This window comes from Nylanderia fulva, unplaced genomic scaffold (assembly GCF_048542155.1).
Source record: "Nylanderia fulva isolate GAGA-0341 unplaced genomic scaffold, ASM4854215v1 Scaffold2, whole genome shotgun sequence".
Taxonomy (NCBI): domain Eukaryota; kingdom Metazoa; phylum Arthropoda; class Insecta; order Hymenoptera; family Formicidae; genus Nylanderia; species Nylanderia fulva.
Window position 1 is genome coordinate 2,058,469 of NW_028190263.1, and position 13,991 is coordinate 2,072,459.

At 30.1% G+C, this 13,991-nt stretch overlaps 1 protein-coding gene across 1 annotated transcript in view; it reads left to right on the forward strand.

Annotated features, from left to right (window-relative positions):
* The window catches only part of Shab (Shaker cognate b), a 43,981-nt gene that overhangs the window by 14,828 nt on the left and 15,162 nt on the right, over positions 1–13,991 (forward strand).

The following is a 13,991-nucleotide window of genomic DNA, read 5'->3' on the forward strand; positions in this document are numbered from 1 at the left end:
GAGTTTGATGCACGATTTCCGCGAGTCGAGTAAATATTTTATCGGGTTGGCGTTGGGCGGAGTTCTTTGTCATATGTATCGCTTATTATTTCATATCCTCGCACGGAAGTGCTCCTCGTGCCCTTGCCGGACAAATATTTACTCCGAAAGATGAAAATACAAGACGTATATGCTTGCGCATGGAGTGGGGCAGAACGTCTTTTTGTGGAGAATTTTATTTCTTTTTTTCCTATAACCTTTTTTTTAATATTATAAATATAATAACTTAATATATGATAATATGAAATCATATATCACGATATATACATCAAATCATTATATTGCTTCTCTTTTGATTTATTATTTTTGACTATATTTTTAATCTGTAACTTTTATCGTTACCAGAGATAAAAAAAGCAATGTGTGACTTTGTGTTTTAATGCAGTAGCATTATATGTATAGAGGAATTGGTATATCGCGAATAGCGTCGAGAAGTGACGCTCTCTCCGCATAACATTTATTTGCATAATTGTTTCCATATCGCTCTATGCGATGCATATCGCTTAATTGAAAAGGTTACATGAGATAGAGACGCAACATAAAGAGATATGTACCTGTCCCCGACTTTATCGATCGCAAGTCCTACATTTATTCGAGCAATCCATTTATTTATAATTATACTCAAATATAAATTACTCGAGATTATTTTTCCTTTCTTTAATTCCATTAATGACAATTCGTAGTGTTTTCTAATTAATTTACGAGAGCAGTGAATTCAAGCATTTCACAATATCTCTGTTAGAACTTTTTTTTTACAATTTGAAATAATGTTTTCATTTAAAATGAATAAAATTGTGTGTAATATCACCTCTAATGTTAGTTTTTTAAAAGAGATTTAAAAATTTCCATTATGTAACAATATGTTGCGCATGTTTTAAAATAACTCAAATAATTCTAAAGCTATTTTTCTCTTTCATTTTTATTTCGAACAAAAGCATAGTATAGACATTTTATGTGGTATATATAATAATTCAACTCTATATATATTCAATTTATATAATAATTCACTATTTTGAATAATCAATAATATTACTTATATATTTATGTATTAATATTGTATGTCAACAGTGACAATAATGTTAATATGAATTCGATCGCGAATCTAATTATATCTTTAATGCCATACAGGCGACTAATTGATTCAATTTTTCTCAGTAACATTATATAATTAGGCATACACACGCCACGCCATTTAATTGAATTTAGTCTCGCCACGCGTAAATATTACACGCCATTAGTTATATCACTTACGTGAAGTATATCTATATGCATAACGTATGTATATTTACAATGCATTCACGCACGTGTACTACGTTATATAATATTCGAAAATTCGGGAGGATCTCTTTTGCATATGAATTGGACTTGCAATCTGACCACAGTCGGACGCAGATATATAAAATAAAAGGTTTGCGCGATGTTTCATTTTTTAAGCCAGATTTGGCTCGTAGACTCTTTATGAGTTTTCTTTCCGATTCATTTTTGCTCTCTATATTAATGATCCTTCTTGTAGTCGAACGATCTTCGCCCAATGTTTTTCAGTTCGCGAGCGAACCGACGCGGAGCCCGAAAGAGCGATATAATTTCCGAAAAATTTCCACGGATGCTGGAATAATGAAATTCAACCATTACTGCTCTAATTAAGTTTATAATTTGTTGAGAAAAAGCTCGCTCTTAAATTCACGCCAATTAAAGTGTTTACGGTAATGTAATAAGACTTGAGAACGAAAACTTTCTCATATAACGTATCGTCTGTTAATCACTTTAATTTGTGCACAGAATTCAGCAATTGCTCTTTTGATAAACAATTGTCGAGTTTCATACTAATTTGTTGGACAAAACCCTTTATATTCCAGCCTCCTTGGATGGTTTCTTTTTTTAACAACATTTACTCTTTTCGGTTGCGAACGATCGTGACATTTTTAGCGATTGTTTGAAACGATGCTGATGACGATCACAACGCGCACATTTGTTTGAATTCGTTTATTATTTCGTTAATAATTGATGTTGCTCTTGATGCAACGTGGAATAAAAATATACGGGATCTCGGTACAGTTACTATATTTAGTTAAACATTAAAAACAAAAATACGCATAACAAAAATATGCACATTATACACATATAAATTTTGATAGAATACTTACATTACATACTTACAACGAATACGTATATTATTTTACTAATTAGTAGAAAATAAACTCTAGCATTAATTGATTTATTTTTTGATTAATTTGAAACATTTTTTCCATTTTTCTCTCTTACAACTTTTTTTATTATTAATAATATTATTATTAAATACTAATAACTAAGTTTTAAATTAGAAGGTTTTGGCTTAATAGCAATAATGTGAATTTGATCTTAATTAAATTTATTATTTGTAATTATTAATTTATCTTTGGCTCATTTCAATTCGTTGCTATTTTTATAAATTGAGTTATGCATTGGATTCTGACTTGATTGTTTTTATTCGAAAATTTTATTTGCACTCCAGATCGAATCTTTCATACTGGAAAAAAAATATGAAAAAATTCGTTTAAATATATTTTACTGACAAATCTACATTTTTTGATAAAAAAACAGACAGAAAATATAGGATCATGACACGACAGCGTTGATAGCTGTTTAAAAAAATATATTTACACATAGGTACATATGCGTGTTCGCATTGGACTTTTTTACGATTTTTACTATGTTTTGTTAACGCGAACAATGTAATCTGCGAAATCGTGTCTCATTGATTTGTGTGTCCAGCGTGTTCTCTCCATACTTGTCAATAAACACCACACGTTTGAAACTATATCCGGGGGCTTAAACAGCCATATGTTTACAATGCAATATACATGCAGACATACATATAGTACATCGGTATCGATTCCGGTTGTTGTGCATTCGAAACTGACAACGTCGTCCAAATCTATACATATACATATATGCTTTTTGTCGACGAGTCGCGCGCGTCTAATAATTCTCGAGGCACGCGGTATTATTTTTAACCGAGCGCGCATCACTGCGGTCCTGGAACGCTCCACTCGTGAACAATAAGTATGCTGTTCTCTTTTAATAGTCGAAGCGGTGGCACCCGGTTCACACGGCCGCGTGTCTTATTTAAGAGGATGACTCCGCTTACGAAAACGCGGCGCGGATAGTAGTGTAGTGTCACTTCATTTCGTATCCCGTGGCGCGTATATTGTCGGAATCGCGTTGCGACGCGCGGACACACGCGTTTTACACTTTGTTATATACTCAAGTACAACTTATTTATATAAACAAGCACACTCGCACTCGGCTTGTATCTTATAATCAAATGAGAATATAGATACGACCATCTATATGCTCTCTTTCTTTCTTTCTTTTTAGGAGATTGTTCTGACGATTTCAAGCTCTTTCACACTTTTTTTTATATTATTCATTGCATAAGGTAGGGGGTGATTTCTAGTGAACGAAATTAGGTGAATCAAGATATAGTTAAGCATGTGTTTTTATGCTTCTCTATATATGTATCAATAATCGGTGACGAGGATTTGTGAATCGTCGCAAAGTGAAGTGAATTTTGTTCATTTACGTTGTGTTCATCTTTGATGATCGTAAATTCATTCTTGGATGAAGAAATATTCGTACGAAACGAGAATGAGTACACTTTAAGAATTGTGTAGCCCAAATTAGGGAGAGTTAATTAATTCAAGAGTATTCAGGAAGACTTTTTATGCTTTAACTGTTGCATGTACGATATCGTAATATCGAAATTGAAGCTACGTGAAAAAATTTAACGATTATAGTAAAATAATGAAGGGGTGAAAACTAATAATATATAAGACGAGATTAGAAATGCTTAAATTTTTTTAAATATTATATATTGTTATAAAAGAATCACACCCACAGAGAAAATTTTCTCTTAGAATTTGCTCTGAAAATCATGGTAATCGTGAAACAATATGGTATTGGAATTTATAAGAGTTTCTCTGATTAAATCTTTACCACAATAAGATGTAAAATATGTTCGATTAATTTTACTATGTAGATATTGATAAACAAATTCTTCCACTATCATATTGTTCCACGATTGCATAATTTTCAGGGTAAATTCTAAGACAAAAATTCTCTTCGTATGTATATTGCACAATACAAACATATATATAAAATTTTAATCAATATCATTAAAAAGATATACTTTTCGCGAAATTCTCCTTCCCTCTTCCCCTCCCCCCCTTATCTCTCTTTCTCTTTCCAGGGTGTATACTCCTTGAAAAATCCTGGAATTATTATGGAATTTGATTTGTACTCAGGGAATTTCTAAAAAAATTGCCCCTTTGATTTTAAACTATAATTTTAAAAAATCTATTTATATAAAGTATATATAAAAATATATTTTATTATAATATAATACTATATTACATTATTATATTAAAAAAAAATACTTAATTTATGTTAAAAAATGATGTATAACAAATAAACTTATTTGAAAATTGTATTCTAAATATGATTGAAAATCCTTAAAAAAGCACCTGGAAAATGATGGAATCCCCAGGGATTTATTTCTATAAGATTTGAGTATACACCCTGCGTCTTTCTCTCTTTCTTGCTCTGCCCGAACAATGACGAAAAGGGTGAAACCGGGCGCGTCCGAACGCGAGAGGATTCGCGCGCGATAAAGGGAGCTCACGGGGATCATCATCCGTGCGCTGCATTTCTCGCGAAATAAACTGATTACCTGGTGCTGCAGCTGTCTCTCTCTCACGCACTTGGTGTCGCTATGTTGCAGGCAATGTCCGACAGCGCGCATTGACCGGCATCGTTGAGTCGAAGCTGCCGAGAGACACACACTCGTCACACACTCGCTCGATCACACGCAAATTTACTACCTGCTCTAATATGTCGGACCTTGCCGAGCTCTATCAACTCGCCTCCAATCGGCGATGTGTGCTGATTCTCTTCGCCTCTAAGTGTATACTCTCTTCCCTCTGGCCTCCCTCGTACCCCTAAACCTCTCGCACCCCTAAATTCTTCTCCCTTCGGACCCGAGCGAACTCTCCTTATTTCCTCCCATCGGAATGAACACACACGCCGGACCGTTCACAGGATGAGGGACCGGGAAAAACCAGAAACTCTTTCAAGTAAACGCGTGAGTCGCGCCAAAATATGCTAATTGATGATTCGAATCGAAGTCTCGCGACCACAGAAGATTAGATGTAGGGTAGAAGCTGTTTTCTTTCTCATAACAACGCATCAAATACAGTATTTTCATTTATTTGGATCTCCCATAATATCTCCCGTAAAGTCTATCGATTTATATTTTATTTTCACTCCGTTTCATGTGAGGAAACGATTGTGATACATAAATATTAGCGGTGTGCTTTCGTTTCTAAGAAGACCTGTTAACAGAATGTATCTGGTGAATTTAATAATTAAATCTCTTTAATATTTAAGAAGCAGCTTACCTTTTCTTTACATAGTTAATCGCACGTTTCAACTGCTTCATATTTGCTAAGAATTAAAAGAATCAATGAATCGTGAAATATTAATATTATTGAGTCCGCATTAATCCGTCCGCATTAAAATGCATTCGATTTTACATATAATATATATATGTATTTTTTATTATATCACTCTCTAATCCAAATGAATAATCTCGTCACAAAATTTTTAATGTAATAGATATTTTAAATTTCTAGTAAAAGTTAGCGTATTATTTTAATATTGGAATCGATATAAAAGAATCAATGTACATAAAAATATTTATAAAGTTATCGCATTCTCTTATACTTAATTATTGCGCTACAATTTTAAATAGAATATCTTCGTGATAATTTAAGAAGTTACTACTAATCCGCGTTATATTTTATAAAATATTGATGTCTTTTAATAGAAAAGCTGTTCTAAAGTGTGTACAGAGCATACATTTATCCTCTATCTAATCTTCTTTGAGCGTGATCGACTAGCTATGAAAATACTTTAATCACCTTTGTGAGCGATAGAAGAAAGCTGGTGAAAGGGCAAAGGGCGACGACGGGATGTTGCCCTTCTCCTCGCACGGTCCGGTCGCCTTTGACGAACTCAGCAAAAAAACGCTGGGAGAGATTGTATATTGTCAAAAATTACCAACGACTTACGCTCCCTCATATATCCCGTCCTATTTTACAACGCATCGTTTTTTTTTAATTTTAATTTTTTTTTTTTTTTTTTTTTTTTTTTTATTCATCATTACACACCGTCATTTTACGCAAATACAATTGTTGATATTTCCTTGCTATTGATGGAACATCGATATCGATGAAAATATATTCATTCATTAAATCGACAAGAAAACCTTTAAAGATAAATTGTAAAAGTTATAAATAATCTGTACGTGTAAAATTTTTATTCTATTATTTTTTATTCTGTTTTGACTTGTATTGTACGAACATTTAATAAGTAAAAAAATGTATATATATAATAGTATTAAATACAAAAATTATTTCACGAGAAAAATTTGCATATTTAAAAATTTTTAATAAATATCTAAATTTGTTAAACTATATATTTGCTCGTCAATTTATAATCAGCGATTTTCATTATCTGAAAAAGTTTTTATTTATATTTTAAATTGATGTAAATATACCTATACATCAGCATATTCATAAGATATAAATATCATATATTTTTTCTTCTAATTTCTATATCTTTCTTCGCATTTTGTGGATTATGCGCGAGCGTATGATCGTTGAGCATGATCTATCTTAAACTTTAGAATGTACCATGCTCTCGCTCGACCTTCGTGTTAGCTTACGTATCGATCATTCCCGAAAAAACTATACAATTTTATTTTTCACATACTTTTACAATTATTTAGATAAAAAAAGTTATAGTGATATGATAGATATAATAATATTTAACTATCAAATAATTACTTAATTTGTACGGATGCGTTACTCACATTTTAATTGAATTGACAGCTCTCGTGGGAGATCGGGAAGATCGAGCTTTGCTCTCACACTAAGAGATATTGTCTCCGTCCTAGATACTAATCAAACACGCTGCGAGTCGGTGCATTAAAGGAATAGACTATATATTAGACGTATACAGAATCGCTTCATAGCTACGAATAGATCGCTTAAATGCACACGATGTCGCTCCTTCGATTGCGGTTTAATCGAATAGATGAATGGTTCCTCGTAATTTAATCTTGTGCACGTTACGCGATTTCTATGACGATACGCGAATACGAATCTATTGAAGATCGAATATTGATTGCACTCATAATGCACGATCCAACACTTTTGTACATAGTATTTGGTATGACATTACATTGAACATCGTGTCACTCTGTCGCATGATAGTTGAATTTAGAAAAAGATATATATAATGAATAAACGACTGTGAACACGTTGGCATACTTAGCGCGTCACTTTAAAATATTGTCCACTAAAATACATAAATTTAAGATATATATACAACATATATATGTATCTTAAACAAGAGTAATTTCCTTGAAATTTAAACCCTTCTAAGTTCTGAAATTTCTATGAGAAATCAACGTGCCAAAAATAAAATTAATCAGTGATTGCATTTTTCAGGATTTCTTATAATAAAAAAAATATTAATTCCAGTCAGAATCCGAAAAAATTTGATATATTCAATTTGTTCACACAACATTAAAAAGTAGCATTTGTTTACACATTTATTTTTATTCACATTTATTCTCTCTCTCTCTCTCTCTCTCTCTCTCTCTCTCTCTCTTTGATTTTAATTTTCTCAATGTCATATATATATATATTAAATATATGTATACTTGATATAATTTATATAAATCGATTTTTTGGAATATGTGTGTATGTATGTATATGTGAAATAGAAAATAATTGACACTCATTAAATATATGTATATACTTGATATAATTTATATAAATCGATTTTTTGGAATATGTGTGTATGTGTGTGTATATGTGAAATAGAAAATAATTGACACTCATTACAATGCGTATTGACATGGTGATTTTGTAAAAAATATATCCAAATTATAATATATAAAACAGTATCCGAAATAATGATATATTTTAAAGAAAAAATTATTGCACTTTAAATTTAATTAATTATTAGTTTTTTGTTCAAAAAATATATTTATGAAATAAAAAATTACTATATAATTACTAAATAATTTTTAAAAATTCTTTAAGTACAAATTTTTTATAAAAGATAATAAAAATCTAAATCTAATATTCATAAAGAATCTAAATACTTATAAAAATTTTAAACAATTTTAAGATATATATATTTTTTTATGAAAGGCTCTTATACAAATGACCAAATAATTCAAATTATTTTATATGTGCATTATATTAGATAATGATACTTAAAATCGATCATTATCGCAGGGATTATTGTGCAATTCATTTTACGAATAACAAATAATAAATTAAATCAGTTATAAATCACTCACCCTGTGGCTGCTTCACAGTTGCTCGATGCTTTCTCGTTTTTCCTTTTTTGTTTCATCATAATGACACTCGCAAAATCATATTAATTACAAACACGCACACTAATCGATAGAATATGACAATCGTGTGACACTTTGCATATGGTACTCCCGATGTTAATCATACACATTATTATATTGTGATGAGATACAACGAGAAAACAGCTGTGATCTCTCATAAAAAAATACATGACTAAGCTGTCAAATCTAAATTCACGCAATGCTTATTTATTAGCACATTTGCCGCTCAAAAATAATATATGCATTTTAAGAAAACTTTACTATCTTATATTAGAATATAAGGATAAATATACAATTTACAGTGAAAGGAAAATATTAAAAATTCGAAAATATATATCATTATTTTATTGATTGCTCGCGTGATAGAAAAATTTGGATAATAAAATTATAATAAAATTTTTTATTTTATCAGATTCGATGTAGAAATCGTGAAATGTCACGCAATTAATAAATTATTATTCGAGGTCTTGAAATAAGCATGCTTGTGCCTACTAATTAAATGACTATTAGTTAAAAGATACCGTCCAATAATACCATCCAAGAGAGTCTAAATTTAATGAAATATAATTTCAAACATATAAATCCCACGAAATCAAACGTAATTACGTACATTAATAAAGAGATCGATATATTATTTTTCATTTTATCTCTTTACGTGTTGTGAACCATTCGATTCGATCACTCATGTATTATTCTGTGCTTTCGATCCAAAATTGAAACGTATGTAAATTACAGTCGCATAAACGAAGAATTCGAAACCAAAACGCGATATACGATATACATATGTATATGTATATCCAAAAAGAAACAAATATAATCGAACATGGAATAAATAGAATAATTTATAATCTCTACACTTTATCGCATAGATTTCTATTTCGAATAAATATATCGTGCGAGAGCTTAACATGTTTCGATCATTAATTACATCACCGCGATACTTTTACAATTGATTTATCGTGATTATTTAATCACGCGGATCGATAATTGCTAATATTAAATCGCTGGTATTTATTAATCGTCACCGTTTCTGATGATTCTCAATGTTCTCGCGATCGCGTTACGAAGGCTAATGACGTATACGCAGCAGCTTACGACTTGCGAGCCACGTGAATGACAGTTCCCTCCCCCCACTCCGTCCCTCCGTAGCGCGGGAATAACAAGGTCGCATACCGAGACGCGTCAATGGCGCGTTATAAGTCCGTGATCGAGTGCCGAATACATGTGTCGTATTAATTGAAAAAACGCGATTATTATACAATTAAGCGTGTCGACAACTATTTATCGAAGTACATATATATAGATATATGTACATATTTCGCGCCAATTTATTTCGATATTTATTAGAGCGAGAAATGTTTCTACAATCTTACGATCAAAATATATTTCGCATCGCGCTTGTTGCGGGTTAAATATAATTTGTCTACCATTATCGGGTCGAGAATGCATAGAGTAATACCCGAGAATCATTGGATCGAATAATTCGAATGAAGGAATAAATTGTGATATTGTAATTTGCTTATCATTAATACATTTCGCGTGTGCATTACGTGAATTTCAACTGTGTATTTTGGAACGATATATCGCGTCTCCATTAGATCGATTCTCGAAATCGATATATCTCGCGATACCAAATTGAAGTTGCCGCTATCGTTACGTCACTCGATATGCATACGACTTCAGATTGTCAAAATATTATATCAGGTACCATAGTCTGTCATATGTCATAGTCTATGTCAGGTGCTAACTTCGCGTGCTTATTAACGTACGTATTTCATGAGATTCAATCGATCAAAGTAAATTGTGTGAGAAACTATATCTTTTCAAATATTAATCGCAACCTGTGAATATTGATTTTTAATTTCGCGATGTTCGTTCTCTTATCGTGACATAAAATAAAGTGCATCTTGTATGATTAATGTCGGGAATGTTATGGTAAATTGCTGTGCAGTCGTTACGTTCGACCGATTAATACACTCGTAATTGTACTTAACCATGTTTTCATGAGCAACTGAATGAAACATGGAAGAATCAATAAAGAATTAACGAGAAAGAAGGAACAATGTGAGTGAGGTGAGCAAGCTTTAACTTATTTAATTTATAGGTTGTTGTTTCGGAAAATTTAAATAGGTTTTATATCATAATAAATATATGTGTATAAATATTCCCTCCCTTCCTCCTTTCTCTCTCAATTTGAAAATATTTGAGACATTTAATCAAATATTTCTAATTAAAATATTTTATACAAAATGTTTCAATATTGTTTACAATTTATAATTATTTAGATTTTTTATATTAGAATTAAATTGTTATTAAAGATGTTTTTTTGTAAAGTTGGGGAACTTTTCTTATTAAATATCTTTATTTAAACAACAAATAATTTAATTGAGCGCAATAACTGTTTTTTGAAATATTAATTATTTTGGATACTGTTTTATAAGTTGGATATATTTATTTTACAGATCAACATTATATTCTACAACACCACTGTTGCGCATCATACTGGTGAGCATTAAATTATTTTTTATTTTATATAATTTTGAAATAATAGGGAATTTGAAAATTATATATAAGAGAATGAGAGAGAGGAAATATTTAAACTTAATGAAAATAAAAGAAAGGCAAAAAGTATTAAAAATGTTTACACAAGAAAAAAAAAACAGGATTATTGTACTCAATAATATTTTTTAAATTATAATTATTATTGAATTTTTCTTATTGGCAATTACACTCTAAGCAATATAATAATAATTTTTGTTTGATATACATATATTGTTGATTTTTTATAGAAATTTTAAAATTGCAATATTTTTAGTTTTTTTAATGTTTCTCTCAAATTTATGTTTTTATTATAACTTTATTGTTTTACGTGTAATCATTTCTGAAAACCTTATTGTTAATATTAGGAAATTCTTCATTTTTGCTTCAAGAACGCTACTTTCAACAAAATATCTTCCTTTAATTTTTTTTAATAGTAATCTTCTTTTTATTACTTTAATTTATTAAGTAATAATCTCATCTCTTTCTATTTTGGCAATTATTAAGGATAAACATTTGTAAAATAATACATCATAAAATGTTCTTACGTATAAAGATATTTGCTTATTATAATCACACAGACTGAATAATAAAGTCATAACAGAAATGATACATAAATTCAAAAATAATAGGTTTGCAATTGATGTTTACTAATAACTTTACATATTTAAATTTACATATTAAATCTTCTATGAAAAGAAAAGTATTTATATATTAACATATAAATACTTGTAATTTTAAAATGATTAGTTTTTGGATACACGTTTAATAAATACTGAAACTTTAAATAAATACTAAAACTATTATGTTTTTTTATGAATAATACACGAATGCAAAATATAAATTTTGAAATACATATATACACACACACACGTACGTATCTATGCTTACACGTGCACTTCTCTTATCTATTTTGCACGAAAAATTATTAGCACGCAATGCTATTAATATGTAAATGCTGAATTGAGATTTAAGATGACTAGATTATTTAGTTTGCTTTGATCGCGTATTTTATTTTTCGAGTCAATTTTTTAAAAGGAGAAAAGAAAAGGAAAAGCAATAAATCGGCGCGCTTTGTACGTCCACGTGATCGTTTAAGAGTTAAGATATTTCTCTTTCAAAGTAGACACTTAATAAAAGCGTTAACATTTGCAATTTCGATGATTAAAAAAATCGTAATGCACCATTAATCGCACTCGATCACTTCTATGTACTTTTCCAGATTATCAGCTGTTTAATCGAAAAATTAGGCTTTATTATGATAAACGTGCCATTTCAACATTCGTATAATAAATATTTAACCATTATCAACATTCGTAATAAATATTTAACTATTAATAACATTCGTAATAAATGCAATTTTGTAATGCAATTTTTTAAAAGCTGTAACGACAGATTATATATACGATAGATTATATTACTATTATACATACCTATATTACGCGCGAAATAGGTGTATACGTTCTTACACGCAACATGGATTTGCGCGATTTGGTGCTTATATATTACTATTAAGAACGAAATATCTTTGAACTATGCGTGCATGTGTGTATGTGTGTATACACTGCCTATACGTAAATATTGTCTCATTGTTACTTGCCTGTAACAAACGTAAATATAGAGCTGTGCTACAATCGGAAATCGTTCGGTCTCTTTATATACTCGCATTGTTAATATATCGATTAGAGCGATTAAAGCAGTCGATGAAATTCACTGTTATTGTAAAAGAAAATGAACTTTGGGTTGCAGTGAAATTTATCATAGTTTATCGCGCGCAATTATCATATTGTTCCAAGAGAGACTAATTAAGATCAATTCAAATATATAATCTATAACTAAAATAATATAATAAAAAAATCTTTGGTTTAAAATAAATAAAAGAAAATAATTTCGTAAAATATTAATAAACTATCTTTGCATATATATATAATAATATATGTGGTTACATAATCTATATAATAGACAAATCAATTTCACAATCTGTTAATGGATAAGAAACAATTTCCTACTTCTATAGCATCTTTGCATACAGCTATTCGGATTAAAATATATGCAATTATATGGAATTATAACAGAAAAAAGAAAGAAAAAACATACGAAATAAAGTTACTTTTACTTAAAGAGAGACCTTAATTAGTCTCAATTGATGTTCGAAGATAAATACTGTAACACTTGCGATATAGGCATAATATCCAGCTGACCCAACCAGAACAATCCTCTAAAGTCAAGCTCACACTGGAACGCTGTGTGATTTTTTCTTAAATACAATTATATATACCACAACATGGTGACAGCATATTACAATAAAAGAAATCGAATGTTCTACCGTTAGAAATATTTTTTCAAAGTTTGATCGCGCTCGCAACGCGCCGACATAGACAGGACAGCAGACTTGAATGCGGCTCGATTTCGGAAAGTACGCTTATGAAATGTGCCATTCGCGTAAGTAACATAATAAAAAAAGAATAATTGTGACGTCCGTCCACGCGAAATTTCACATTTCACCGATTGACACGTTTTATTGAAGTTTTTTGGATTTTTTACACTCCGACACCTCTTTAGCACCGTGTTTGTACACTTCGGTGTTGTTTGTTTCTCTACCGGATCGATTATTAATGATAAATTTGTCGATGAGTTTGAAATTCGTTTCTCTTTGAAATTAAAAAGATTTTTTAGCATTTAACGTTTCTAAAAAATTTGTTAAATTCCTATATATTTTTTAATTACGTCCGAGTAATTTTAGTTTCGTATAAATTTAACTAGAAATGTCTTTTATCGGATTTTAAAAAATTACAATCAATAACATTATTTCTCGTTATGTTTTCGATAAAGAACAGTTAAAAATAAATGATAAATTTAACAGAAATTTGTCATTAACAATTCGTACGAGAAATTCGGTACAATATCTTCCGTTTTGTGATCGTCGACATGCTGTGATAAATTT